The sequence below is a fragment of the Ambystoma mexicanum genome, chromosome 2q (genome assembly GCF_040938575.1).
Source record: "Ambystoma mexicanum isolate Mex_15411 chromosome 2q, UKY_AmexF1_1, whole genome shotgun sequence".
Taxonomy (NCBI): Eukaryota; Metazoa; Chordata; class Amphibia; order Caudata; family Ambystomatidae; genus Ambystoma; species Ambystoma mexicanum.
In genome coordinates, this window is record NC_090924.1 from 189,038,115 (window position 1) to 189,065,657 (window position 27,543).

Below are 27,543 nucleotides of genomic sequence, written 5' to 3' on the forward strand. Positions count from 1 at the left end.
TCATAACCCCCCTAACAAACATGCCACAATGAATTTAAGCACTAGTGCATTTCATTTTGCCATGAAAAGATTACACAAATGAGATGGTGCTATATACGAGGAACAAATGCGACAAGGAGGGATCTTAGTCCAAGTACTGGAGGAGAGGCGAGGAATAGCACCTATGGCAGTATTGGAATTACCGAAAGCTCGAGAAGGAGTTCTGGTGGGGTGTACTGAGCTTGATGCGACAGAGCTACATTACGATGAAAAGATGGAGGAAGGACTGACTTCCCCAGTGACATTTCCCACTCATAAGCAACGCCTGACAAAGCGCTTGTGAGACTGGGGTCTTATGAACAAAAAAGTGCAGTTGGTACTTAAGATAACGATACCAACAATATGATCGAGCCTCTAAATTCCACGACTAGATCTTACTCTCTAGTAGACACAAAAAAGGAAAAAGGAAAAGAGAAGCAAGACGAAAAAGAAGACCTGCCCAAAATGTTGGTACATTGACTAGTTGGTTAGTAAAAGACAGGGTAGAAATTCAACTTGAGCCAACTGAGAGTTAGCAGAGCCGTGTAACCAGAGAGCCTAGCCTAGACAACCTTCAGGGATTGCTGATTCTTAGAACACCATTGTGGGCCACCACAAGGGTTGCAAGGAGATAGACGAGGCACTGGGGCTGGAGCTTGATTTTAAGATATTCACTATAGGTCTGCAAAAAGAAACTAGAGACCGGAAGAACTTAAATCTTACGTCCCTATTAACCTATTCTACAACGTGCCATCACTAAGAATTTTGACTTCGTGTGATTTTGACTTTGTAGAACCACTGGCTACAGTCATGGGAAAAATCTCTCGGATACATTGCTGTTTACCTGAAACATCTGCCCTGATACGCAGACATCAAGCATCATTGAAATATTAAGGGTGTAGGCTGGATCAAAAAATCGACCTTATTAAACCAAGTGACTGCTGCACTCACTGTAAGAAAAAAACTCGAACAGAGGCTGTTGTTGACCTCCACGTTGTCACAACGAAAGAAACAAATTATGACGACGTCAGAGTCTCGGAGTGGCTTCAGAAATGTTTATCCGCCAGAGGAAATGTACAATGAAACCTTAAGATAGCCAGATGGAATACTCGAGGATTCTTCGACTTATTGGAATAGGACGAATCTATGACTACACTATCAAGACATGACATATTTGCTCTCAAGGAAACCTGGATGACCTTTGATATGAAAATCAATAGTTACGTAGTTTATCAGTCTAAGGCTGTCAAGGGCGCCATGGCACGCCCTAAAGGCAGACTTTTAATTGGTGTGAAGAGTTCACTTCAATCATCGCTCATTTCTTGTGGTGAAATTGGGGGGTAGCATATTAGCCGTGGAAGTACAATTGAATGACGTTGTAATAGGAAAACGAATGTTGGTGATAAATATATATGATTCCCCGGGCAAATGCGTTTTCTGAGGAAATACAAGATCATTGAGATACTATACTAGCCCGTTGGGGAAATGCTGTCTTCAATAACTCTTGGTAATATGTGGGGACTTTAATTCTACTTGTGTAGACAGAGATGTTTGTTTACATGTGATTTTACCAAAGACAATTTCAGAGAGGTAAGTTTCACAGAAAATATAATACCGAAAAAATACTGATTTATTTTTATTTGGGGGTCGGTGCCCCCCTCGTTCCCCTGTTTTTCTATCCTTGTAACCCCACCCCAACCCCATCCCCACCGTTTTTTAACCCCTTACCCCACTCCCCATATGTATTTAATTAAAATGTTCTGTATTTTTTCGGTATTATGGTTTTTGGTAAAAACGTACCTCTCTGTTTTGATTTCGGTAAAATGACTGGGTGCCAGATGTTTGTGCCCAGTATGAGAACGTAGCAAAGCACTGTCTGGTGCAACATAAGATCTCGAATCATCGTGGTACACAGTGGCTCCTCTACTTTAAAGAATGGGAATTGGTTGTACTTAATGCTCATACCACAGGAGACCCGCCTGGGCAACCCACCTGGTTTTGTGGCTCTAGCAAAGTCACACTTGATTATTATGTGGGTAACAACAGTTTGTTGGATGCTACTGAAGTCACAATTTAATGAGTACAGTGACCATCCTATACTAACGCTGGAACTCTGTCCCTAAATGTTGTAACTTGAATTCCAACAGTGCTGGTAACCGCTTAAACTGGACCGAGAGAAAAAAATTGAGGACATGTGTGTGACTTGGTTTGAACATAACAGGGTAGACTGGAGGAGAATGGCTACAACACAAAGCGTACAGTGTGGTCTCTAAGGAACCTAGACTGCCTATAGTGAGCAAAAGTCAGAATGATACTAGGTTCGGTATTAATTAATATACGTAATCTGAAACGTGATAAATGTACAGCCATTTGCAGGGTTAAAAAGAAACTGTGTGAAGGCAAAAGAGGGGCCAAGTATCGTGAAAGAAAAAGAATCAATAAACAACATAGAGCACATTTAAAGGCTTCTATAGTCAGGGGTAAATGGGAACATTTTGTAAAAGTCCTGAAAAGGCGTGACACGGGAGCCACCTGGCAAATGCTTGCTTTAGCCAAGGGTGAAAGCAAACACCATTAAACCCTATATCTGCCGCTGATTGGAGCACGAGCATTAGATCTAAATACTTGGATGCTTCTATCAGGACCAGTAACAATAGCACGTGAAGATCTGCTTGGCCTATGGAACTCTGTCACCAAATGTTGGCGGCTGGAATTGTTAAAGTAAAGAATTCCAGGGATCCAGACCCCAATGGGTTCTCCAACATGGTTCATTAGAAAGACCATTGGAACTGGACACACATAATGCATTTATTATTCCGTGAGGTCTGCTAGGAAGGCAGGGTCCCATCCTCATGGCGGCAGTCTGTTTTGTCCCAGTATACAAAAAGGGTGACCGGATACTGGTGAAAAACTACAGGCTTCTGTCTATGTTGAACGTAAATGATAAGTTGTTTGCTGGCTTGGTGCTTAGGGAACTGCAAGACTGAGTGGAAACCAGTAGTGTGCTACATCCATTTCAAACGGGCTTTAGACCTGGGAGGTCGACTGTATACAGTATTAGAGCTCTGGATTCCATGATCCAACAAACTTGGAGTGGAGACGAGGCTGTGCTGTACATTGCATATGTAGACTTGAGTGCTGCATTCACCCATGTAAACAGAGCAAGGTTGTATGTTAAACTGCGGAACTGGAGATGCCCGAGTTGGCTACTGGACATCCTCACTGATCTACACAGCAGTAATCAGGCAGGTGTTAGGCTAAACGATGGAGGGTCGGTTACGGGTGCGATACAGGTCAACAGGGGAGTCGGGCATGGCTGTGTTTTGGCTCCCCTGTTGTTTAACCTTTACATTGCCGATCTCATCCACTGTTTGTTGGGGAAATCAAATTGTCCTCCTAGGATTGGTAAAACCCTGGTTGTTGCCATGTTATACGTGGACGACCTGGTTATGTTCGACCAAACCCTTACAGGAATGAAGAGGATGCTTAACATATTCTCCAGTTTTGCACATGAACATGAGTTAATGATTAATCTAGACAAAGCAAACATTATGCTGATTGCCAAAAAAAAAACACATGTGAATAGAGTAAAAATGGTCACTCAGTTGGGCATGGTTAACTACGTTGGGACATACACTTACCTCTGACTTGACGTTTGCACCTTCCAGGGGTATAGTAGTATCATTGGGGTTACGATCAGAAAGGCCACAACACATATATCCCAAATATGGAAATTTGCATCACAAGACGCTGGGTTCACATATATGGGTAATATCACTCTCTACAAGGAGTCCTTTTGCCCAACTATCTGGTATGGGCTTGAAGCATTTGCCATGCAGGATATGACTTGGTTAAATAATGTTGGGCTCTTTTGGAAAAAAATATTAGGAACACCATCATCTTGTTCGGTGGAATACATACAGTTGGAGCTAGGACTTCCACCACTCCGGGGTGTGGCCCTTAGGCAAGAGGTTTGCTGTACATAAGATCACGGGCAAACCCTGAATGTCATCTAGCTAAATTCGGGGGAAATCACAGCAAGGAGACTGTACGGAAAGGGAGAATCTTTACAGCTCTGAATAACGAAGTGTTTGATATGATAAATTGACACCCTGGGATTGACCCAGGGAAATCATTTATTACTTTGCCAGCAGCCTTCGAAAAACGCTTCAATAGATGGGACTGGGGTAAGAACTATAGAGCTGTAGATAAGGTTGTCCATCGCTACAGGAAAACCCAACCGTACTTATTACTGTACCCTGACCTGGTGGTTAAACGTTTGATCTTATTGCTCAGAATGAATCAACTGCCATTGCTACCGACTCAGGGGCCTCAGTTGCATTTAGCTATGGAGCAATGTCACTGTCGAATCTGGAAAAACCCACAAAAAGTTTAGGCAGCGCGTCACGGTTTCTCAGAATGTGCTGTTATGGGCTCCATATACATGTGCAATTTTGGTGGACTTTCCCACACTAATGAGGTAATTAAGACGGATACATTCTGGGATTATTGCCTCAACAGTGACTCGATTTCCACACAAATAGCGTTGTACCGTGTCTGCCTGCAGATTAAAAAACACATAACCAAATAGGATTCTCTTTCATTTGTACCCTTAGGGTAATGTTGAGGTATGCAATTAGTATGTAATATGAATTGTAATATGTAGTAATATGAAGTATGACTGTTAGCACGAACTGTTGTTGTTTAAGTATGTTTTCTTTATGTTTTTTCGTGATATGGAATATATTTATTTGTGTAAAGTTAAATTTTTATGGAACTATAAGACAACAAAGATTATTATTATTATTATTATTATTATTACTATTATTATTATGATTATGAAATGATGAGACACAAGGACATGCAACCGCTAAGGTAATAAGCCGAACACCAACCTGGCTCGTGAGCATACTTGCCAACCCTACAGATTTAGGCAGTAGGCTACTGCTTTTTAAGCAGTCCTAACACCTACAGATTTCAGTGACAGATCCTACTGCTTTTTACAGTGGCAAGTAATTTATGTGACTCTATGGCAGGCTCCAGGACAAAGCATGCAACACATTAATTAGTCTGTCTATACAGTTGACTGGTAGGTGATTACTTTGATTTTGCTCAGACCAATCCACTTGACACTTTCCTGCACTCTTGCCGGGACAACCCTTAGGTGAACCACCAGTGAAAGCAAGTGGCAGAGCTTAACACCATCACACAGCATCTGCCTATCTGACTGAGGGGGGTAGCAGTCTCCATGTTATTCAGTGTTCAACTTGCAATAAATATGTACTGCCTGGGCTGCTGCAACAGAGCAGTAGCACGCGTTGCCTACCAGCTCTGTGTGATTACCTTCTGTGAAGTTAGGTAATTGAATTTGGTGTTAAGTTACCATTCAGAATTATACATTTTTACCATTTCAACATTTTTCCATGTTGCGATGTTTGATGGGTGTGTATTTTAGAATGCTTCAATGGTGCCAACAATGTATGTTTTGCATTTTCCTGTGATGTTATTGTTATGGGAATTATTATTTTTGAAACTTGAAAAATCCTACATCTTTTTGGTGACAGATGTTGGCAAGTATACGTGAAGACATCCCAGACTCTCGATAAACACCAACCAGCACACTTATTAAGTCAGGGCAAGTAGTCCTGTAAACTTTGTTACAGTGTTCATAGAATGCGGCAGCATATGGAGCAATATGAACACAGACTGCCATGTAGTCATGGCATTTCACGCTTCTGAATTAGAATTCAAGGGTGGGGATCTGTCTTCATTGCCATACTGGAGTTCCTTCATTAAAAACTCATCAGTCCCGTCAAGTGAAAATCCAAATTCCGGCACACCTTAGCGTGTTCCTTATACTTGTAGTGTTTCAGAACATCCAAGCTGTCGTATACACATTTCTAGAAGGGGCACAGACTCTGCATTTAATTTCTGTGACTGACATTATTCCTCCCAACTACAGCAAAGAAAAAACAGTCCTCAATACAAGAAGGCTTTCCCAGAGAGGCGTCACACCTGATCACGAGATCACGCACAACGGGCCGCTGGTTGGAAGCCATTTTGGTGCTGGCCGTTGTGACGATCCTCACACTGCCTCACTTTTAAATCTGCAAAGAAGGGATCACAGCGTCAGAGATAATGCGCATGACATCACTTCCGCCGTCACATCGCCACCTGCTGGCACTAACGTCACGTCTGCTGCTACCACGGTAAGTACCCAAATGTCTTGATTATTTGTATGCGAGAGGTGCCTGGTAAACCTCTCTGAGCCTCCTAAGCTTCTTATAGGGCAATCTAAGTAAAATATTTCGGACACGTTATTAATAAATGGTGTGAGTGAGTTATTTAGATGTCTCCACTGGTTGCGGTTCATCCTTCTATTTCATTTTTTTAAAGACACGTTTTATTGAAGAGCAAATTAGTGAACACAATGCAACTTTCAATAAAAACACACAAAGTAAAATGACCATGGACGAATATACACCATATATTATTCAGAAATATTTTCAGAACATATGCTCTTTTAATAACCACTTTCTTGTCTCTGCCTTAGCCCCATTTTTCTTAGAAAAGGGGAGAAACATGAGGAGTAAGAGCCACAAAGAGTGGCACATCAGGAAGACCCTAGAACAAAATCAGAACAAGGACAATGGGGGGAAACAAGATAACAACAAGCATTGGCAAAGCCAACAGTTTGGACTTTTGTGCAGTCATGGGAAAATAATTTGCCATGCATTGCCTTAGTGGTCTTAGCTTGCCATCGATGGTATCAGCAGCAAAATGGTGCAGGAACCTGGGCATACAACAGCAGTGCCTGGCAAATGTCAAATATGTATAAACAAGCCAAACTATTTGTCATTGCCAAAGCTTTTTTTAACAGGACTTCGTTGGAGGTCACGCATAGTCTTATAATTCGAGTGGCAGAAGGCAGACCTGCTTAAGACAGTTTCATTACACTAGTAGCACATTTACAGCTCCAGTGATGTCATTAACTCTCTGAAGGCTGAATTGAAAAAACACTGCACCTCATTACAAGTTGGGTGATGCGGGTAACATGTTGCAGTTGGCAGTATTACCGTTTACTGCCACATTACCCCACCACCCAACTATAGATTTGGCAGAAAGTTGGAGGGTTCACCTCCATCTATGAGCTGGAGGTAAATCCACTGACTTTCTGCCAAATTTCAGCAAATTACAGCAGGCGGAATTACTACTGCAGTGATTCTGCCAAAATCCCCCATTGAGTCCTATGAACTCAAAATAAATGGGGACTTGCACCGCTTATTGCCACTTGTAATCCGGCCGTAATACTTCCGGACCAAGCGGCAGTAACGGTAATACAGTTTGGTGGTATCTCTGCGTATTTACCACTTAGATATCACCAAATTTATAATAAGCCCCACTGAAAGGTAATTCGAACACACAGTTTGATGGTAAGGCTTGAAACAAATATAGCTCACAGAGATCCCAGAAGAATGTGTTTTGGGTGCAGAGGGTTAGGAAGGTGGTGAGAATAGCCTAAGGATTAGCATTCAGTAGCAGTCAATACATGGGTAAATAACCAAGCAACACGTGCAATCTTTCTGTCCCTCCCCATATGCAATTTCCCCTTAGCTGCACTGTAATGCAATGGCTTCAGCCTAGAGGTGGTGCGCCACCTAAGAGCCCAAACTAAAAACAAATAAGTGGAAATGTGTCAGAATTAGACATTCTTAAACATGCTCCAGATCATGTCATGATATCCAAACATGTTATTCTCCCTAGTCAAGAATGTCATTTGGCACCCTATCTTGAATGCTGTGATGAGTACAAGAACAACATTGCTCCAAAACATGCTTTTTAGCGCTGATTAAGGCACTAAAAAGGCATTTATTTTTCGGAAGTGAAATTTTCAAGTCAGGTTGTAAGTTGCAGAAAACACAAGCTATAGGGTCCCTGAAAAGGGCTAAGCCAGTAATCAGGTCAACCCTTTTAAAAACATCGTCCCAGAACCCCTTAAACCTCTCCCAGTCCCATAAAATGGTACCCTCATCTTTGCTTCAAGACCAACAGAGATCTTTCATTTAAAATTTAGATTTTCATTCATATTGTGGTTCAATTAAGTCAGAGAATTGCATGCTATTGCGCATAGTGCAAGTCCAAGTCTATTTTCATTTCCAATAAAGTAGATCCTCTTGGAGACCACTAGTAATCCGTGAGGATACATCTCAGTTCCGCGTGCCATGTGTGTCTGTTCCCTTGGTGCACAAGAGCACCACCTGGAGGGGAGAGTCGTTTGTGCAAGGCTGAGGCAGAAGTGACGAGGAGAGCGGAAGCCGAGGGAAAGTTGGTTTCTCTTGGGTCTTTGCATTCAAGATGTCAAACAAGGTTGTGAATAATGAAGCAAGTTTTGAGTACTTGTACCATGGAAGATGGGATGTTAGGTTCTAGTGCCCAGGTGATCTGCATGTTCACATATCTAACAGTGCTTAATGCAGGGGAAAAAGGTGAATCTATGTTATGCGCACATACCCACATAATGGTGATCAGTAATCATGTGTGCCTAAAAAACAAGCATTGGCAATGCCAACAGTTTGCACTTTTGTGTAGGCATACAAAAGGCACTTGCCAGGCACTGCCTTAGTGGTAATAATGGCCATTGATAGTAGCAGGTACAAAATGGTGCAAGTATCTGGGAATCTAATAGCAGTGCCTGGCAAATGCCTAACACTTATACACAAGCCCAAACTTTTATTTTTAACAGGACTTAAGTGAAGTGAAAGTCAGACCTGGACAACTCGTTTTTTGTTACACTAGTAGTGTGTTGCCAAGTCCAATGAAGTCATTAACTCTCAGAAGACTGCTGTAGAAGAACACTGGCAGGCACTTTGAGTGCAAAGTGTGATGGTAAGGCTTGATTAAATCAAGTTCAAAGAGTTTGCATGGGGAGGTGTTTTGGCCGTTGAGGCTCAGGAATTTGGTGGGACTGGCCAAATGGATTAACATGGGCATGGGCAGGCAATGGGTGGGCAAATAGCCAAACAACACCTACAAGCTTTGTGTCCCTCCTCATTTTCCATTCCTCTCTATCTGTATTCTAATGCAATAGTTTGGGTTTATAGGTGGCGCAAGTGCCACTAGAAAGGATCCCTTCTCACTCTGCTTTTAGCACACACTAAAAAGCAAACAAAACCCATAGGTGCCCCTGCCTCTTCACCGCTATCAGAACACTGTGCCCTACACAAAGCAAGCGCACACATGGGGCAATTTTAGTTCTCTCTCCGCCCAGACAATCCCTTGGTGCACATTCAGGAAAAAAACACGCAAACATTGTTTCTTCAGGTTTTCCAAATCCACCAATTTTACACTCTAGTTTTAAAAAGCGTTTTGAAGTTTTGGCTATTAGTTCCATCTGCAACCCACAACTGTTGCATTGGAGTACTGACAGAAGCGAGATAAAATGTAAGGAGTACAGACAGCTTTTAGTTGGTGTTTAGCTTTTTACCTACCCTTTGACCACCCGTGGCCTTGCTAATCCCAATGGCCATTCGCACCCACTACCTGCCCTTGCACGCCCAAAACACAGCTACCAGTTATCTCTCTGTGCTAGCTTTATCATCCAGTAACATCAAATGTTGTATTTGTATTTTTGTATTTATTTTAATTTATATAGCGCTTTACACCAAAGCGCTTTACACTTTAACAACAGGATACATATGACAATAACATTATAACAGTAACGGTAGAAGCAATTTACAATTGAGAATCAGACGAACAAAACAATAAGTAGAGCAATTAACTGGAGGGGAGAAGGCGAGTAGTGCAGTAGAACTGAGAGGGAGAGGGAGGGGAGGGGAAGAGGAGGATGGAAACGGATGGGGTGAAGGGTGAGAATTGGGGTGTGGGGGAGGGAGATGATCAAGGAGATAAGGCGAGGTGGGAGGGGAGCAGGAAGGGGGGAGGGGTTTCATGGCAGGGAATGGAGAAGGAGAGATTTGAGAGAAGTTCGGAATGTAGAGATAGAGCGGAGTGAAAGAGGTAAGGAGTTCCAGTGTAGGGGGCTAGGAGATGGAAGGAGCGGAAACGGGATGTGGCACAAGGGGAAGGAGGAACAGTGAGAAGAAAGTGGTCAGCAGAGCGAAGGGAGCGGGAGAGGGTGTAGAACGAGAGGAGTTGTGCTGTGTATTGTATGTAAACATTATGTTAATGTTGTGCTGTGTAGTGCATGCAAGTATAATTTCTAAGCAGTCTTCCGAGAGTTAATGTTTTAATTGATGTTGCAAATGGTGTAATAAAAAGGTTTTATACAATGTTACCTTCAGCCACTGGGTTTATAAGCAATATTTGTGCCCTCATATGTCTCAGTTGCAGAAACACATATCGTCCAAGCCATCAATGTTGGCTTTCCTGTAGGTAGGCATTTTCCAGGCATTGATGTCATATGCCTGGCTGTAGCAAAGCTATGGCTAGGTAATACTAGTGTGGCAGTGCCTGGCAAACGACTATGCTCTGTCTACACAATAGCTAAAACTTTTGACTTTGTCAATGCGTGTTTTCATTCTGCTAATGCATGAAGTCTTGGCAGGGATTGTGGCCACTTGTTGAGATGTCTCCATTATTAGTAGACACTCAAGTGTTTAGGTAGCGCAATTTTTGGAGCCTCCACAGCATCTTTGCATAACAAGGAATGGGGACTTTCTGCAGAGTTTGTTAGTACCTAATATATGGACAACCCAAAACCACCATGCTTAATTTACCATACTTAAGTTTTGCAGAGTGAGCAAAGCAATCCTGAGATGTTTTTGCTCCCGTATAAAAAGTCACTCAGTACTTTATAAATGTGTTTTAGATCTTTTGCACGTAAGTGGAAAGCCAGCTTGTTAAAAGTTTTAAAACATTTTAAACAATAAGTCATCTTAATCACTCCTTTTCCCCCCAGAATTGTACTTTTAATTTCTCCCTTCTCTTGTAGTCATAGCAATTTTCTTAAGTTTGTCTTGTATATTATCATGTCTCTAGAAAATATAACTCAGGTTCCATTGTGACGTAGCATGAATGGAAGGTGTAAAAGCCATGAGCAAAGCTTTAACTCCCTCCATTCACATCACACAACATTTTCAGCATTTGTATGGCCAAGAGGAGTGGCGGAATGCAACTTGCGTGTCTTCTACGTTGCTTCCTCTCTGCCATACAAATGCTTCAGCATTTACGCCGACATGGATTTTGATGCCGGCGCAAATGCTGGACAGCCCTAGGGAGGCTGCCGGCTTTATGCACCAGCATAAAGCCGGCAGACCCCTTGGGAATCCATTGGATGGCATGGCAGGCAGCATGTACGATTACAATTAAGCGCTGCCTGGCTTGCTGGCTAGTCGGGCACGGGCAGCAATTACTTGTCTGTGTGAATGCAGCTTGCCGTGTGAGCATGATAACCAGCATTCACAAGTGAAATTAAACGCTGCCTGACGTGCAAGCATGTTGTACAGTGTTAAATTGAACTTGTGGGCGCTGCATGTCAGGCAGCATTTACTCACTTTGCACAGTGGAGTGCAAAGTGCAGGGCTCCTTTTCCCCTGCACAGTTGCACTCTGTCATGCAAATGATGACACATGTGGTAGAAGGGACCTGGCTATGCCTGAGTGCAAACGTACAATGTGAGACAGTTCTCCCTTTGATGAGTACACCTTGCATTTGGCAACTTTGCCAAATATATCAAACAAATTACATAAGGGGGTGAAGTGTGTTAATGGGTCCGTCACATAGACCAATACATCATAGGCACATACAAAAAGACTGTGATATACAGTTGCCAATTTGTATAAATCCTATTGCACTACGGTCATGAAAAGCAGCTGTTAGGGGCTCTATGAAAAGATTAAACAAAAGAGGTGATGGGTGCAAACATGCATGGGCCACACCACATGGGAAGATCTGCACAATGTACTCTATTCACTAAATACTCTAGTAACTAAAACATGAGCATTAGCATTACTATGAAAGTCTGAAGAAGACTCCAAACATGTTCTCAGGAGTTCAAGATTGCTTGGGACCGTCTGTACGAGAGTCAATAAGTCACACTCTCCTTGTAACTGGATTTGTGCAAAAAACCTCTTACCTTTCACTTATGATTTACAGAGAAAGTGCGAATTAGTGGATGGTTTGGACAGTATCATTCGTAGCCCTGTGGATTTATGGACCTGACGTTGGCCTGCCTCCATGTGGGTGTACCTAAAGATTGGGTTGTTCAAGAAGAAGAACAACACATTTAGAATAATCTCACAAAGGATACAGGTTGATTTTAGAATTCTTTATTTTATTTAGGTATTTATTGTTTGCTTGTTCAGCACTTATACAGTATGAAAAATACAGTTTCAAAGCGCCCACAGGGTGAGGGGAGGGGACAAGCAGGAGTGAAATACAATACAAAACACAATATTTAATGAGAACAGTGGGAAAAATGGATGAAAGGACGAACCTACTATGCCTTGTGAGTATTCAGAACGTGCAAGTGCAGCAAGGAAGAGGGTAGAGGGGTTAAGTGCTGGGGAGTCCGAGCTCATGGGTGAGCCACAGATGAAGTGCTAGGGTTGTTGAGTGCAACATGGCCAGGAGCCACGTTAGGAGTAAGTGCAAACCTCGAAGGCGGAGGGAGTGCCAAGACAACTGCTGAGGGTAGTGTAACGGTTTTATAACATGGCACACTCCAGCCATGGACTCCTTCCGCTGACCATGAATGTGGCGCACAATAAAAATGTTTTTTATCTTCAATCAACCACAGGTTCTTTATTTGAGTAGGCCCCCAACCCGTCTCGCACCCATCTTAACAAACACCTCGTTTTGCAATGAACCAGGACCAAAGCCGGTGTGTAACCATATGATATTTATTAATGTTATGGTCCAATGAAAAATCAAGCAAAATCAAACATATTGGGCAGCAACCACTGATGTTTTGGCAATAAAAATGCAAAAATCCCCACAACACAGTTAATTCAAACCCCTAACATAATATACAGAAACCTTTAATACAAGTAAAAGATAAATTGTTTTTAAAAGCAACAGATGGTGTTCAAGTTAAGCACTCCTCCTGCACACTCACCCCAAACTACTGCTAACTAAATTCCTTATGGATGGAAGGCATTGGCAAGGAGTCAGAATGAAGAGGAAAAAATCGGATTTTGAATTCAGGCCACTACCCCAAGATGGGAGCCCAGAAACTGAAATGAAAACCTTATTTATGAGCAAAACAGCATAATAAGATTTCACTTGTTACTCGCACAGCAGTTTACAACAGCAGTTGGATAGCTATGACAGAAATTCGTGTTACTACACTTGAGAGTTAAGGAAGCTTGCAGACTACTAGCAGGGCAACAAGGCAATGTGAATAAAGGTACTGTGGACTGGACACATTTTCCCACAAGACTCTACGTTCTTTATTTTTGTGCTTAGGAACTCCATAGTCACGAGAGACAAACAATACTTCTTCATGAATACAGTAGTCATACCAGGGTCCCTGGGAATTGAGGTAGAATGTATCTCGGTGCAACGACAGTCGTATGAGTGAGTCCACAGCAACGATTTCTTGAAAATCTAAAAACACCTGCTTCAACTTTTGCTTTTGCTTCTTGGTCTCACAGGCATCAGCAGGGTTGACCCGTTCTTCAACCATCTGCCTGAAGCCTGGCAAGACCTCAGGTTTTGCGATCTCAGCTGTCTCCTCCAGCTGCGTGGAGAGATCTCTGGTGAGGGTGTTGACCTGGACAGGAGGTTTCAGGTAGGAGAGGCAGTCATTGTGGACCTGGACTATCACCTCATTCCTCCTGATGTCACAGGTACCCTTTTGCCCCAGTAAGGGCAGGAAGAATACACCAAGAAATTCCCCCCTTGCTGGATGAAGATATTTTCTAGCGGAATGTTATCGTCACAGTCATAGCAGTCATTGGGGATTGGTCCTATGATTTAATTCCCTAAGTCCATGGAAAAATGCTGGTCATCAACTGCCATTCCAATAAAGGTGTCTGCACCCAGAGTGATACTCATAGGGTCGCTGTTATCCACCAATATTGGAATGGTGTTACGTTCTAAGTCAACCAATGGTGTCAGGTTCAACCCCAACCCCTGCTGTTGGAGATGGTGATTTAAATGCACATAAGCGTCCGGGTTTTGGAGTTTCTGTCCTCTCTTAATTTTTAGGGAAAGTGGGAATTGTCAGGTCCATCCTAGGATGGTGACCTCCTCTCCAATTTGAATTTCAACCGCATATGATAGCAATTGAGCTGACCGAAATGCCTTTTCAGAATCATCAAAGCCCATGGGGTTACCCCGCAGTCGGGACCAGGCTTGTAATTCATGAGGTCCAAATTAACTGCGAACCGATTGAGAATGTCACTGCCTAAGTAGAATGCAGAGGGGACTTCTCGCACAACCCAACAATCATGCCCTATGCTTTATCACCAATGGACATTTTTTAACATGCACCTGCTAGGCAAGGGATGTTTCGAATTCAGAGTTTCCAGGCCCGTTTCCCACTTATCAACCAATTTAAAGGTGGGAATGGTCGGATCTTTTGGGAGTTTCCTGAACAGCGCTTTGCTGATGAAGCTTTTTCCATTATCCAAGCATACTCGGGCGAGAAAAGGCTCCCTCCCCTCATTTAACTGAATGGGGAGGAACAGCTGTTCACCCTTTTTCTGAATATCAGCCAAGCTTTGAGCTGGTTTTTCATCACTTTTTATCATGGGACTTGGGTTTTCAAAATGTGGATCGGTATAACATTTCAATGTATTTCCTTTCAGTGTTGAATGCCACTTGAAACTGGAAGGAAGGTTGATTTTCATGAATGGAGAGGACTTCTCATCACCGGCTTGTTGTCCTACAGCAATTACAGTAATGTCAGATTCTTGATTGTTCTGAAAATGGAACTCAATTTGGTCAGATCGCTGTTCAACCATATGGCATGTGCCATTTAGACTAACAGAGTTGGTGCTCTGTTTTAATTTTATTGGCTGGTTAGACTGAGTCCAGAGGACCTTGTTCACACAGTCTATTAGTGGAGACACCCTCTGAAGGAGGTCATTCCCTAATAGACAGGGTGTCCCCTCTGGAGTCACGACTATAACCAGATTTTTCACCTTGTGTCGCCCAATTTTAATTTCCAGATTCGCAGTGCGCTATTCCTGTTGAAGTTCTGGAGTTGTCCAGGAAGAGGGGTGAGGGGAATTTGGTGGCTCTCCCCATTCCTGAATTAAGCTGCTCAAAGGTCCTCTTGGACAGAAGAGTGGCTTGGGATCCGGTGTCCACCAGTGCCAAAACTGCAAATTGCCCTTGCACAAGGACAGGGGCATAGAACCTACCTTCTTTCTCCTCGAAGGGGCAAAGGAAAGGGGCTTTTTGGGCAAGCTGGGTGCTGAACTTCTTTATTGTGGACTCCAACACCATGGGATCTTGGGCAGATTTCTGGGTCGGAGTTTAGGAATCTGTAAATGGCATTCTGATATTTGGGAAGTTTCGGGCTCCCCTTTCTCTCTTGATTCTGTGCTGTCCCCCTTTTCCTGGAGACAGTCACTTGGATTGATTTGGGGGATTTTGGAATGCTCTTTTTCCTCTGATCCTGTGCTGTCCCCCTCTTCCTGGAGACTGTCACTAGAATTAATTTGGGAATCTGGGAATCCCCTTTTTCCTCTGATTCTGTGCTATCCCCCTCTTCTTGAGGACAGTCACTAGAATTGGTTTGGGGAATCTGGGAATTCCCTTTTTCCTCTGATTCTATGCCATCCCCTCTTCTTGGAGACAGTCACTAGACTTAGTTTGGGGAATCTGGGATTCCCCTTTTTCCTCTGATTCTGTGCTGTCGCTCTTGTCTTGGAGACAGTCACTAGAATTGGTTTGTGGGGAGGATCCCTCAGTTACTGCTAAATTCTCAGAATTACATTTCTGGGGTTCGGGATGGGCGATTCTGAGTCAGTCCCCATACCTACCCAGTCTGAGTTATGGTCTTTTGGGACCCATTTTTCTTTAGGAGGAACCACCCCAACCTTGAAAGTGAAGACTTTCTTCCCAGAATCCTTCAAGGATTCTTCCCCTTCCACCTGGAGGACACTGACTTCCTCCACAAAATGGGTCTTAATTGTCTCTTTGTTTCTCCTACCAACCCTCTGTTCTCTTGGTTGCAGCATTTCGAGGTAGGAGATTTAAATTCCGGTTCCGGGGTGTCTAGGGGCTTTTAACGGGTGAGGAAGGAAGCTTCCTCTAGGGATTTGCATCCCCCTATCTCCCGTGCCTCCTCCTCTGGAACTAGTTGGTTGGCGGGGTTCTCTCACCGTCATTGTTCTGGGGTGGCAGATGCTGGATTCGAGCTGGTTTGAGCAGCCATGTTCATCTGAGGGTTCTGCCGAGGCCTCAACATGTGACTCACATCTTGGAATAGGTTCTGGACCTGGTGCTACAGTTGTGACACCCTTTCTGGCTGATACGGGGGCCTTGAGTCAAATCTGGGTTGCTCTAGGGAAGGGTAACTGTCCCTTCTCCCAGAGTAACTCAGGTATTGATGGTTTCCCGGGTAGCCCTCCACCCTTGGCCTCCCCTCTCCCAGATTTGGTGGCCTAGACTTCTGCAAGTGGGGAGAGTAAGGAGGGTTATTCTGGATGTTGGGGTTTTGAGGGTACCTGGGGAAGAAACTTAAACTAGAGGGCGGGGGATTACTGCCCTTCTGAGGGAAATTTGGAGGGAAGTTTCCTGGAGCTGTACGCACCTGATTGGATCCCCCCTTGGGCCAGGGGAGTCCACATGTAACCCAAGATGGGTTTGTTGCCCTTGTACCTAGGGCTGATGTAATTGGCAGAGTGGGGGGCACATTGGTGGGGTACCCTGCCTGTCTACCACCTGTTTGTGACTAGTTAGGTGGTCTTCTCTGCCTCTGGTTTGGTTGGTTCGTGAAGGTGTATTTTTGGGCCCCCGATTTGTAGGTCCAAAATGGAGGTAACCTTCACCTCTGCCACCTTCACAGCAGCGGGGGGTTGTTTTGTTTGGGGTTTTTGGGGGTATTCTTGTTTTCTACAGGCTTTTGGACCTCATAGATTCGGGCAGCCTGCTATATTACCCAGTGCAGGGTCCTTTCATCATGGAAATCCCTTACAGACTGCGTCATGATGTACTTCGAGAGTGCATGAAAATAGCGACTACTCGTGTGCACCTGCCTAGTGGTTTGTGCAAATGCACGTTTTAATTCCTGAACAAATTCTCTCGGGGCTTGATCCTCTCCACAATGTAGGTTGTAGGACGCCTTGCAAGCCTCCTGGGGGTTACTGTGCGTGGATAAGTGCTTCAAAATGTCCGCCTTGTAGGTGGACCACCTTGAATGGTTCTGATCCTCCAGCCCAGCAAAGAAGCTTGAGTAGTCTGGGGAGAACGTCGATTTGGCAAACTCTATAGAATTCCTATATTTTTTAATGTCAAAAGATGTCATCATCTGGCCATATAGCTCCAGATGCTCCCAGACTGAATATTTGGCATTTTTATGGTACAAGGACATGAAACTTCTAATAGCTTTTATCTGCCTAATGGGGCCTTTCATCAAAGTTCTCTTTTGTTTGGCAGCCTTCTTTTTCCACTGCACTTGAGTCTGTTCACCCTCAGACACAGAGCTGCTGCTATTCGAGGTCCCATCCCTTTCCTCTAGGCGCTCCCTGATTCTTTCAGCTTGGGAGTCTCTCCCAGAATGATGGGGCCTAGTCTCTTCTGCCCTGTTGTACTTTGGGCTTTCTGGATCACTTCCCTTGGACTCCCTCTTTCGCACAGCAGAGTAGTCATCTGACTCCTCCCTGCTTCCAGGGTTGGTGGATAACTCGCCCCACATCCCTGATTGGGTGGAGGTTTTCAGAATACCCTTTTGAGTCCTCAATTTAGACTCCTATTTCTCTGCAAAGCGAACCGAGTGGTTCCTTTGGAGCGGATGTTTCTTCAAGTCTAGCTCCCCGATTTTCTCATCATAGGAGTCTTCCTGGTCAGATCCATCAGCCATAATATTTTTGAACCTGAACAGGGATGCACGTCTATCAATCTTTGATGGACACTGGCCTGCCGGCTCAATCATGCTGGGCCTACTTGAGTCTGACTGCCTCATGGTTTTTGGTTCATGTGAACCTGTGGACATGAAGTGAGCAGTGCCTTGTGCATACAGGGGAGTACGTTGACTTGAGGCCCTTGGTACAGAGGGCATCACACTGTGATCAAGGGTTGCCCTGCCACTCACTGACTGTTCAGGGTCCCTCAAGTCTTGATTTAACCTAGCACACTCTTTTTCTAACTTCCCAAGTTTCTCCTTTTCATCCCCTACCTCTTGATAGTATGCAAAGGCCTGAGCCTTGTGCTCTGCTATCAGTGCTTGACTGACCTCTATTACCTTCCCTTGTGTTGCTACATGGCTCTGTTCTCATCACAAAGGGCCTCATTTATTTTCTGGGCCTCTTGTATTGCCTGAGAATACTCAGCCAATTTTTGTTGCACGAGATGCATCTCCTATCTCTGAACATTTTTGGCCTCGGAGGTCTCTTCTAGATCATGTTCTACTTGACTTATATGCCACATTAAATGTTCATACTCTACTTTTAGGTCAGTCAGTTCCTGAAGGCCTAACTTCTCTCCAGGTCTGCCTTTAATTGGCACACTTCCTTGCATAGGGCATCCTTTTCCTGGTACAGGGTGCCCATCTGTTCAGTCAGGTTATTCCTTTGTTGTTTTATAGTGCCTCACTTCTGGTGTTCTTGGTCAAATTCTGTTTGGGAGTGGAGTTCTTTAATGATTAACTTATTATTCTCCTCTTTTAGTTGATCAATCTGATTTTGCAAAGCAATCATATCCTCTAAGCAGGTCCTAGTGTATACCACTAGTTGGTTCAATTTTAGTCGACTCTCTTCCAGAGAGTCAACCTTTTCTTGGCACTCCTCTTTTAATGCAGATAATTGGGCCTCCTGTTCTGAATTAGTTTATTGCTATACTGTCAACTCCTCCTTGAGATGCTTGATGAGGTTTCCAAATTCCACCTCAGAGTTTTGGCTTTCTCGCCATTTAACTTCTACCTGCTTTAGTTCACTCTGGGTTTGATTCAAAAAGTCAGACTGGTTTTGCGCAGAGGTTATACTTTCTTGGTATTTTTCTTCCATAACTATCATTTGGACGTACCATCTTAATCTCCTCTTTGATGTTCTGAGTCATATAGAACTCAGTCAAGGCTTGATGTAACAGGCCACTGTCCTGTCACACATCTACGCTTATAAAGGTGACCTGTTGCATCATTCTAGTTAGCCAGGCCTCCTGCCCCTGCTCTGCCCATTCCCCTCTAATGAATAGTTTGGACAAAAGGTGTTGTCTAGCTATGTTAATTTCCATGGTGCTCATTTTGAAGAGTGTTCTTCCTTTGTTTAGTTATCTATGCAAGGACAAAAATCTCCAGCCTGCTCTTGCCTAGTTTATTGTTACACTATTTTACATTATTTTGAGACACAGGCCTGATACCTAGGTATACGTTTTGGGATTGCGCCTTTACAGTTTAACACAGTTTTCTAGCCCCTAAAAGTATCACTACTTTCAATGGGGTAGCCTGCTGTGTTAGACTGTCACGGGTGAGAACACTTATCTCAATCATGGCACGAGCCCCCACTGTGTAACGGTTTTATAACACAGCACACTCCAGTCAGGGACTCCTTCCTCTGACCATGAATGTGGCGTACAATAAAAACGCTTTTTATCTTTAATCAACCATGGGTTCTTTATTTGAGCAGTCCCCCAACCCGCCTCGCACCCACCTTAACAAACACCCAGTGTCGCAATTGACCAGGAACCAGGCCGGTGTGTAACAATATATTTATACATTTTATGGTCAAAGGAAAAATCAAGCAAAATCAAACAATTGTGCAGCAATCACTGATGTTGTGGCAATATAAATGCAAAAGTCCCCACAACACAGGAATTTAAACTCCTAACATAATATACAGAAACCTTTAATAGCAAGCAAAAGAAAAATTGTTTTTAAAAGCAACAGATTGCATTCAAGTTAAGCACTCCCATTGCACACTCACCCCCAAACTCTTGCTAACTGAATTCTTTGCAGATGGAGGGCAGTGGCAAGGAGTCAGAATGAAGAGGGAAAATTCAGATTTTGAATTCAGCCCACTACCCCAAGATGGGAGGCCATAAACGAAAATGAAAACCTTATTATGAGCAAAACAGCATCATCAGATTTCACTTGTTACTAGCACAGCAGTTTACAACCGCGGTGGGATAGCTCGGACAGAAATGTATGTTGCTACACTTGAGAGATGAGGAAGCTTACAGACTACTAGCAGGGCACCAAGACAACATGAACACAGGTAAGGAAATCGATTTGGGAATTAAAACATATGCAAAAAACACGTGGCAGAATGGCAATTCTTCTCTACACAGGATTTATGATTACAGACAGCCATGGGAAGGGCTTAGCTGTCAAAATCGGAAATCGGTTTTAAGGACAAGGAACAGAGGCACATAACAGATAGGATTCTGATAGAAAGGGTTACTCTTAATGGGACTGCAGTTTATATTTTTCCATCGAACAGATGCAAATCGGAATTTGGAGAAAGGCACACAAAACACAGGCAAATTTGGGTTTTTTTCTACATAGAGACTAATTCTATTTAGGCTATATTATAATGACTTTAGTTATTTAAAGGAAGACACTGAATGCAAGGTGGTTCATTTAGAATTTTAACCAGCTTGCACTGTGAATTTCCTTATAGGGGAATTACTTAAATTACTTCAAAATGTTACCAGGACTTACACAGATAATGGAAAGAACTATAAAAGGAATACGTTACAGACACAGGCTAATAGAGATTCTTCTATGGAAAGGTGAACGGATTGTACTGGCAATTTGGGACTTGAATGTGTTTTCAAAGGGGTGCAAGGGTCAGATGAGCGGGATATGCAGTTTGGGGAACCAGGGTTATGTGCTACCTACAAAGTAAACTTCAGTTTGGGCTTCTGGAAAGCCAGCAAGGTCTCTGGACAGCAAGGCCAAGGGATCTAGTCTCTCTGGACGGCTGGGCCAAGGGATCTGGTCACTGGGACATCTGGGCCAAAGGATCTGGTCACTGGGCGCTCCTGGATGGGATTCTGGACAGCTAGGCAAGGTCTGGTCACAGCACTCTCTAGGATGGGATCAGCTGCCTACTCTCCTTTCTACCTGGATTCTTGGGTGTGCCTGAGCTGGATGAATGGATGGATCTGCCTGGCTGTATGTATTTGGTTTCTTGGCTCTTGAATGGATTCTGAGTCTTGAGTGAGTGAGTCTTGAGAGTAAGTCTTGAGAGTCCCTTGTGTTTCTCTGTCTCCCCCTTATATAGCTAAAATGACAACATCGAATTTACTACCTGGGGGGAAGTAACCTGGAATTATTCCTCTCCTGGGAACGGACAACCTACCAGTCCACCCTCCTCCCCCTGGGCCGAATGGTTCAGGGGAAATGACATAATTTATTTGTTTGCATTTATGACCTTTGTCTCTCCAGCCTACTTTTGACCAAAAATGAGTTATATTTCAAAACTTCAAACTTATACCAGGCACCACTGGTATAAGTAGATATGCGGATTCAATAGGTCACAGGGAATTGGACAATCCGATCGCCGACACTGTGCGAGGTTGCATTGCCCTTTGGCACATTTTTTACATTTTTATGAAATTCATAATATTTAAAATACTGCCAATGACTACATATATCCCAATAACAATTTGCATCATCAAACCCAGTTTCATATTTGTCCCATTTATAATTCCCCCCCGAAATGTGTCTTTCATGGCCATTTCACTTCACCAAGTGCTAGAAACATGTACTTGGTCTCTTTACATTTGTCCAAAAATAACATAGAAAACTGGCATAATTCAAAATGACTACTTATTCAGGGTGCTGGGAGAAATGTCTTAAAATACAGCAGTCCTTTAATGTCAATGGAGTAGATTTGTCACATGTGTGGGCTGTGCTGCAGACCCCCACAGCAAACTGTCTCTGCCAGGCTCGGCTTACAACAAAGGACTTTTATGATGCCCTTCAATGTTTGACAGTTCTTCCTTCAAAGGGGTGCTGGAGGAAATCACACCTCTCGATCATGCACCAGCCCTACTGGTTTCCATTGTTCCTTCTGGCAGGGCTGCCTGCTAGTGTAGCAGGGCAGTGAATCCTCACACTCTCGGCCTTTTCATATGTCATTGTGGGCCGGTTCACTTATGGATGTGACTTTTCAGTGGGGCAGAGCCTGCCATTGAATTCAGTGCCTGGGCCAAAAACCCAGTTGTACTGGTTTCTGATTCCTTTCTATGTAACCAAGTCTTCTGGGGATAAATATAATAACATTTCTGTGCGAGCAAAAGCTGTCATTTGACATTAACTTTTAAACTGCATTTTCTTTATTTTCAAAAGAGCAGATTCACATAAGTTCATTTCAAGTTTACAAATGTGGTTTCTGCAGACCACAGTATGATTTCAATTAATCTTCTGGGGGGTTTTGCATATACTGTTGGTTTATGGACACAAAAGGATGCTGCACAGGATGTCTTTGATATTGACATGAAAAAAAAGAAATGCCACATTATTTCTTTCATTTACTGCAATTTGAGCGCTATGGTTCACTTTAAAAGGAAACAAAAGCCGTGTTGAGTGAAAAGCAGAACTCCCTGCCCCTCATGTGATTTATTAGTAGACAATGCCGTTCTTGGTAGGTATAGCCTAACTTTTTGGCAATCAGATGAAATAAAGTGAGCTGAGATGGGTTTCCATGTAGGGCACAACTTTGTGATGTTTTAATGAAAGAAAGAAAAATGTAGGGCCGTCTTGAATGCTGTGCGAAGCTTTAGTATTCAGAGGACAGAACAGCAACTGTGGTGCTGTTCTGAATGCAGGTAATTTTCTAATGATTCAACTCGAAAGAAAAACAAATGCAGAGCCATTGTTTGGCTGGCAGTATTCAATGCTCGTCACACACATGCCAAGAAAGCGTTTGAAGGGGATTTTCCCACAGTAGACAGGAGCTGTGCCGATTGGCTGTGGTTGGTCAGGAGCCCCGGGATGCATTAAGGCCCAGGACATCAATCACAGCAACGGTGGGATTAGCAGAGGAGAAAAGAAGAAAAGGAGGAGGTAAAGAGGAAAATCTGAGGTGCTTCCAGAATTCAAGAAAGTCCTGCTCAAGGCACAGAGTCAGGGGGAGGCTGTTAAATAGGAGGGAGCCAGCTGAGGAAAGTTATCGAACACCTACCCTCTGTTTCGCAAAACCTACAAAGAGTTGGTTCCAGAGGAACGTAGTGGTCTAGAGGGAGAGTTTTTAGTAGGATAAAGTTGAAGATAGTGTTGTCCCCAGGCTCAGACAGCCTTATCGATGATGCAGAGGGAATTTAATTTAATCCATGCAGCAACTGTGAGCCAGTGAAGACTTTTTAGGGCAGGAGAGATGCGGTCCCTGGGCGTAAGGCCAATGATACGTTTTGCCGCCCTATTCTGGATTAGCTGAAGGGGTTGCAGAGTGGAAGAAGGTAAATTCAGGAGGAAGCTATTGAATAGTCAAACCTAGAGAGAACCAGGGCTCTGTTAACATTGAGCCTCTGGGGGAAAGTGATAAAGGGTCGAATTCCTTTGAGAAGGAAGAGCTGAAAGTGGGACTTCTTGGCAATGTCCAGAGTGTGAGGAAGGAAGGAGAGAGAGGAGTCAAAGATGAAGGAGCAGGGAGAGAGCCCAAGGAGGATAGCCAGAGTGAGGGGAAGAAGGAGGGAGCAGAGGTCCCAATGGAAAGGATCACAGTTTTACAGGCATTGAGGCAGAGATCGTTGGAGGTGCACCAGGACTTGATGGCAGATAGGCAGTCACGGACGATGGAGGATGCAGGGGATCAGCAGAAAGTTTGAAAAAGAGCTGTGTGTCATCTGCGTAACACTGGAATTTGGAGTAGAAGGAGGAGATGAGGCGTGCAAGCAGAGTTAGGTGGATGTTAAAGAGCCAAGGGGAGAGGATAGAGCCCTGGGGGACACTACAGAGTAGAAGGTGCCCAGGATGATTTGGGAAGAGCGGTCAGTTAGGAAGAATGTCAGCCAGTCCAGTGGCCGTTCAGAGATACCAAGGGTATTGCGGAGCCTTTGCATGAGGATGGAATGGTTGAATGTATCAACGGCTGAGGAGAGATCTAGCAGGATCAGGACAGCTGGGTAGTTGCAGTCCAAAGATGCAGGCAGTTATTTCCCTGGTGTTCAGAAGAGCAGTTTCCATGCCTCTGGATGCTCGGAATCCAGATTGATGGTCGTGGAGACCACCAACGAGTTCGGTGTGTGAGTTGAGTTGGGGCAAGGCAAGCTTCTCCAGCAGCTTCTCCAGGAAGCAGGTGATGGAAATAGGGCGGTAGTTGGCAGGGCAGGTAGGGTCTGCTGAATGCGTTTTCATCAGGAGTGGGTGCACAAGGGAGTGCTTAAGGGAGGAGCAGAAAGATCCAGTGAGAAAAGAGTGTTTGCAGAAATCAGTGAGTGCGGGGGTAAGAGAGCCAATGTTATCCTTGATGGACCTGGATGAGCAAGGGGAAACCTGTTTAGAAAAGACCTTCATGGAGCGGACAACTCTGGTAACCTCTTCTGCTGTGACAGGGGAGAAGCAGGAAAAGCAGAAAGGAGAAGGGCCAAGGGAGGCACGAGGGTGTGTGGTGGGTTTGGATTTTGGACAGCAAGGGTGTTCAGGATGTCCTGGGTTTTGGTGGTGACGTGTGTGGCCAGTGCATTGCAGAGTGCCAGGGAATGAGAAGGGGAGGAGGCGACTGCGGAGGGTTGGCTAGTTCCCTGCAGATCTTGAAGAGTTCAGCCGTATTGTTGGATGCAGAGGAAACCGAGCCTGTATGTGGGCTCTTTTCTTGGCATGGGTGGAGAGTCTGTGATGCCTTTGGAGCAGGTGGCAGTCCAGTTTGTCAGAGGATGAGACAAGCATAGGTGAATTGAAAATTCTATTGTGTTTTAAGAGAGTCACTGCCCCTCAACCTAAGCAACACCATCACAATCAAGTATGTATCAAAGAACACCGGATATGTGACAACAGGCATCAAAGTTTACCTTGGGGATGAACTAGTTAAAAGAGATGAAGCCTACTGACTAAGGCAGTACTGAGCATTTGCAATGTGACTACACCAGCGGAAGTTGACACAGAGTAAATTCTGAAAGTGTGACATTTTGTCAGTCCAAGTACTGCCGATGATTGGAAACTGCAGCTGCAGCCAATGACCTGACTACCAAAGTGACTGGCAGCATAAAAGTCAGGAAGGTCTGGCAGCCATTAGTGAGGGTGTTGGCACTGCCATGTACAGAGTGGTAAATGTGGTGCTGTCAGCGAGTGGGAAGGGAGCACTCTGGTTGTAAGCCTTTCCAGTGCAGTGTGGGATACCCCCGTGGATGCGACTAGCAAGGGTGCAGCACCAGCAGTGCAACTACAGGCCCCTCATCCAAGAGCCCCATGGGATGGGTGCTTGTGAAGAGCCGCAAACAAGTTTCTGCTCAGTGTTCGCTTGACTGTGGTCTGTGTCATCTCACTGGTACTTCTGTGCCGCCACAACTGTATGGTACTAGTTAAGAATTGGTGCTTTCACCTAGATCCGGCAACTCTGGAGCAATTTAAGGCACAGAACTGTACCCAGTTTATTGGCTGTGAGATGCCACTTTATGGAATCTTTTACAAATGCATCCCATGCTTACCGGGTAGAATCTGAGGACATTACCTGGGTCATGCCACCAATGTGTTTTGAATACTGCCACACACCCAGCTGACACCAAGAGGGAGTCAGTGCTAACCAAGGAGGGTGATGTCTGTGGAAGTCTGGGCGCCATGTTGCATGGGAATAAAAATGGAACTGCGTGTAGCAGAGGAACCAGCATTCATTTACGGCCCTGAACTGTTAGTTAATGCACCCCATTCCCAGGAAGCATAGATAGCGTCCGATTAATTGGAAGAGTGACTGAACAGGCAGTGACGTAATCGTTGGCCTTGTATAGATTCTGTATACAGGAAGAACAGCTGCCCGGGACTGACAGTGACCCTACATTGTTGAATTTGTCTTCCTGTGTGGTACTGTCGTGCAGCACTTGTGGAAATTCCTCCATGACTTCAAGTGCAAAGTTATAGCTTGACATGTTGTAATCTTATTGTAGTAGATAGGCAAAGGCGTGTTATCCTACATGCCTTAGTGCCCTGTCCTGGTACTCTCAGCATATAGCTTGCTGAATGTATGCGTGTTTCCCATGTAGGGGTTGATTGTACCATTATCAAAAACGTTTTAGGTAAGGTATACCTAAAGAATGCCAATTCGGACAACCATCAGAGTAGAACAATTGCTCACAATGCCAAGAAATGTGTGAAAACATTTAGGGACCCACCAAGTTTATTTGCACATTTGGGGAATGCATATACTGTGACTATCACAATCAAAGCGTTTTCTATTAGTCACCTTAAGAATGATCATGCTCTGTATAATTTGTGTGAGGCAGATATGGGCGGGGTCGGACTTGCCCTTTTGGTCTTTCGGCCCGTGGCCGAACGACTTTGGGGTCCCCTGGGGCCGGTTTTCCAGCAGCCACATCTGTAAAAAAAATAATGTATTTTTATTTTGCGTGTGTGCGCTGCAGACAGTGCGCCGAGCCTTGAATATTTGCGGCGACGCGGCCCGCGCGCGGCCAAGTCAGATAGGGATGGCCGGAGGGGGGGGGGGGTGAGTCGCCTCGCCTGCCAGTGCCGTGGTGTGAGTGAGGAGCAGGGCATGGAGGCGGGAGGCGGGAGCCAGCCAGGAGGGGAGAGGGGGAGGTGCCACGCGGCGCCGGCTGCTCTGCACAATCATCATAGCAAGGTAACACTAGTAGTCACTAGATGTTACCTTGCTTTGATGATTGCATCTGCATCATGCATGCATCATAATTTATGATGCATGCAGATGAAGATGCATGTGCATAATTCACGGGCCGGTGTCGCGTCGGTGGGCCTGCTGGGCGCCCGCCAGTGCCACTGCAGGGGGACGGTGCGCCTGCCGTCAGCTCACGAGCCTCTGGCCTGCGGCTGCGGCGGCCACAGCCAACAGAGAGAGAGAACGACAGTTGTGAATCTGTACTGTGGGAGGGAGGCAGGCTGAACTTAGCAATTGCAAACACGGTACACCGACCAAACCAATTGTAACACCTGCCTCCCTCCTCCCCCCTCCGAGACCTCCTGACCCTGGGGGATGCAGCCTGCCTGCGGGCTCCGCTGAGCTGGGGCCGAGGCGCCGAGCCCGGCACTGCAAACACAGTGACTGACACTCCACATTGATTTCACACTTGCTTTCAACTTTGCTGCAGGTAGTAAGTAACACTTATTTGCAACTGTCTTCAACTTGTGTGCCTGGGGGCTGGGCTGGGCCCCGGGGCCGCCGGCGCCGTGGACGAATGCCTGCCCAATTTGCCGCCAAATGTATTCATACATTATGCTGCTGGAGTGGCTGGGCTGCTGCTATATGAGCCCCAGTGCCCCACAAC

At 44.7% G+C, this 27,543-nt stretch overlaps 1 long non-coding RNA gene across 1 annotated transcript in view; it reads left to right on the forward strand.

The window, feature by feature from the left end:
- The first annotated feature begins 5,855 nt into the window (after positions 1-5,855).
- Positions 5,856-27,543, forward strand: part of LOC138568931 (uncharacterized) — a 43,874-nt gene continuing 22,186 nt past the window's right edge. Inside the window, exon 1 of the long non-coding RNA XR_011303008.1 lies at positions 5,856-6,227. This is a non-coding gene — a long non-coding RNA (uncharacterized lncRNA). The remainder of the gene's footprint in view (positions 6,228-27,543) is intronic.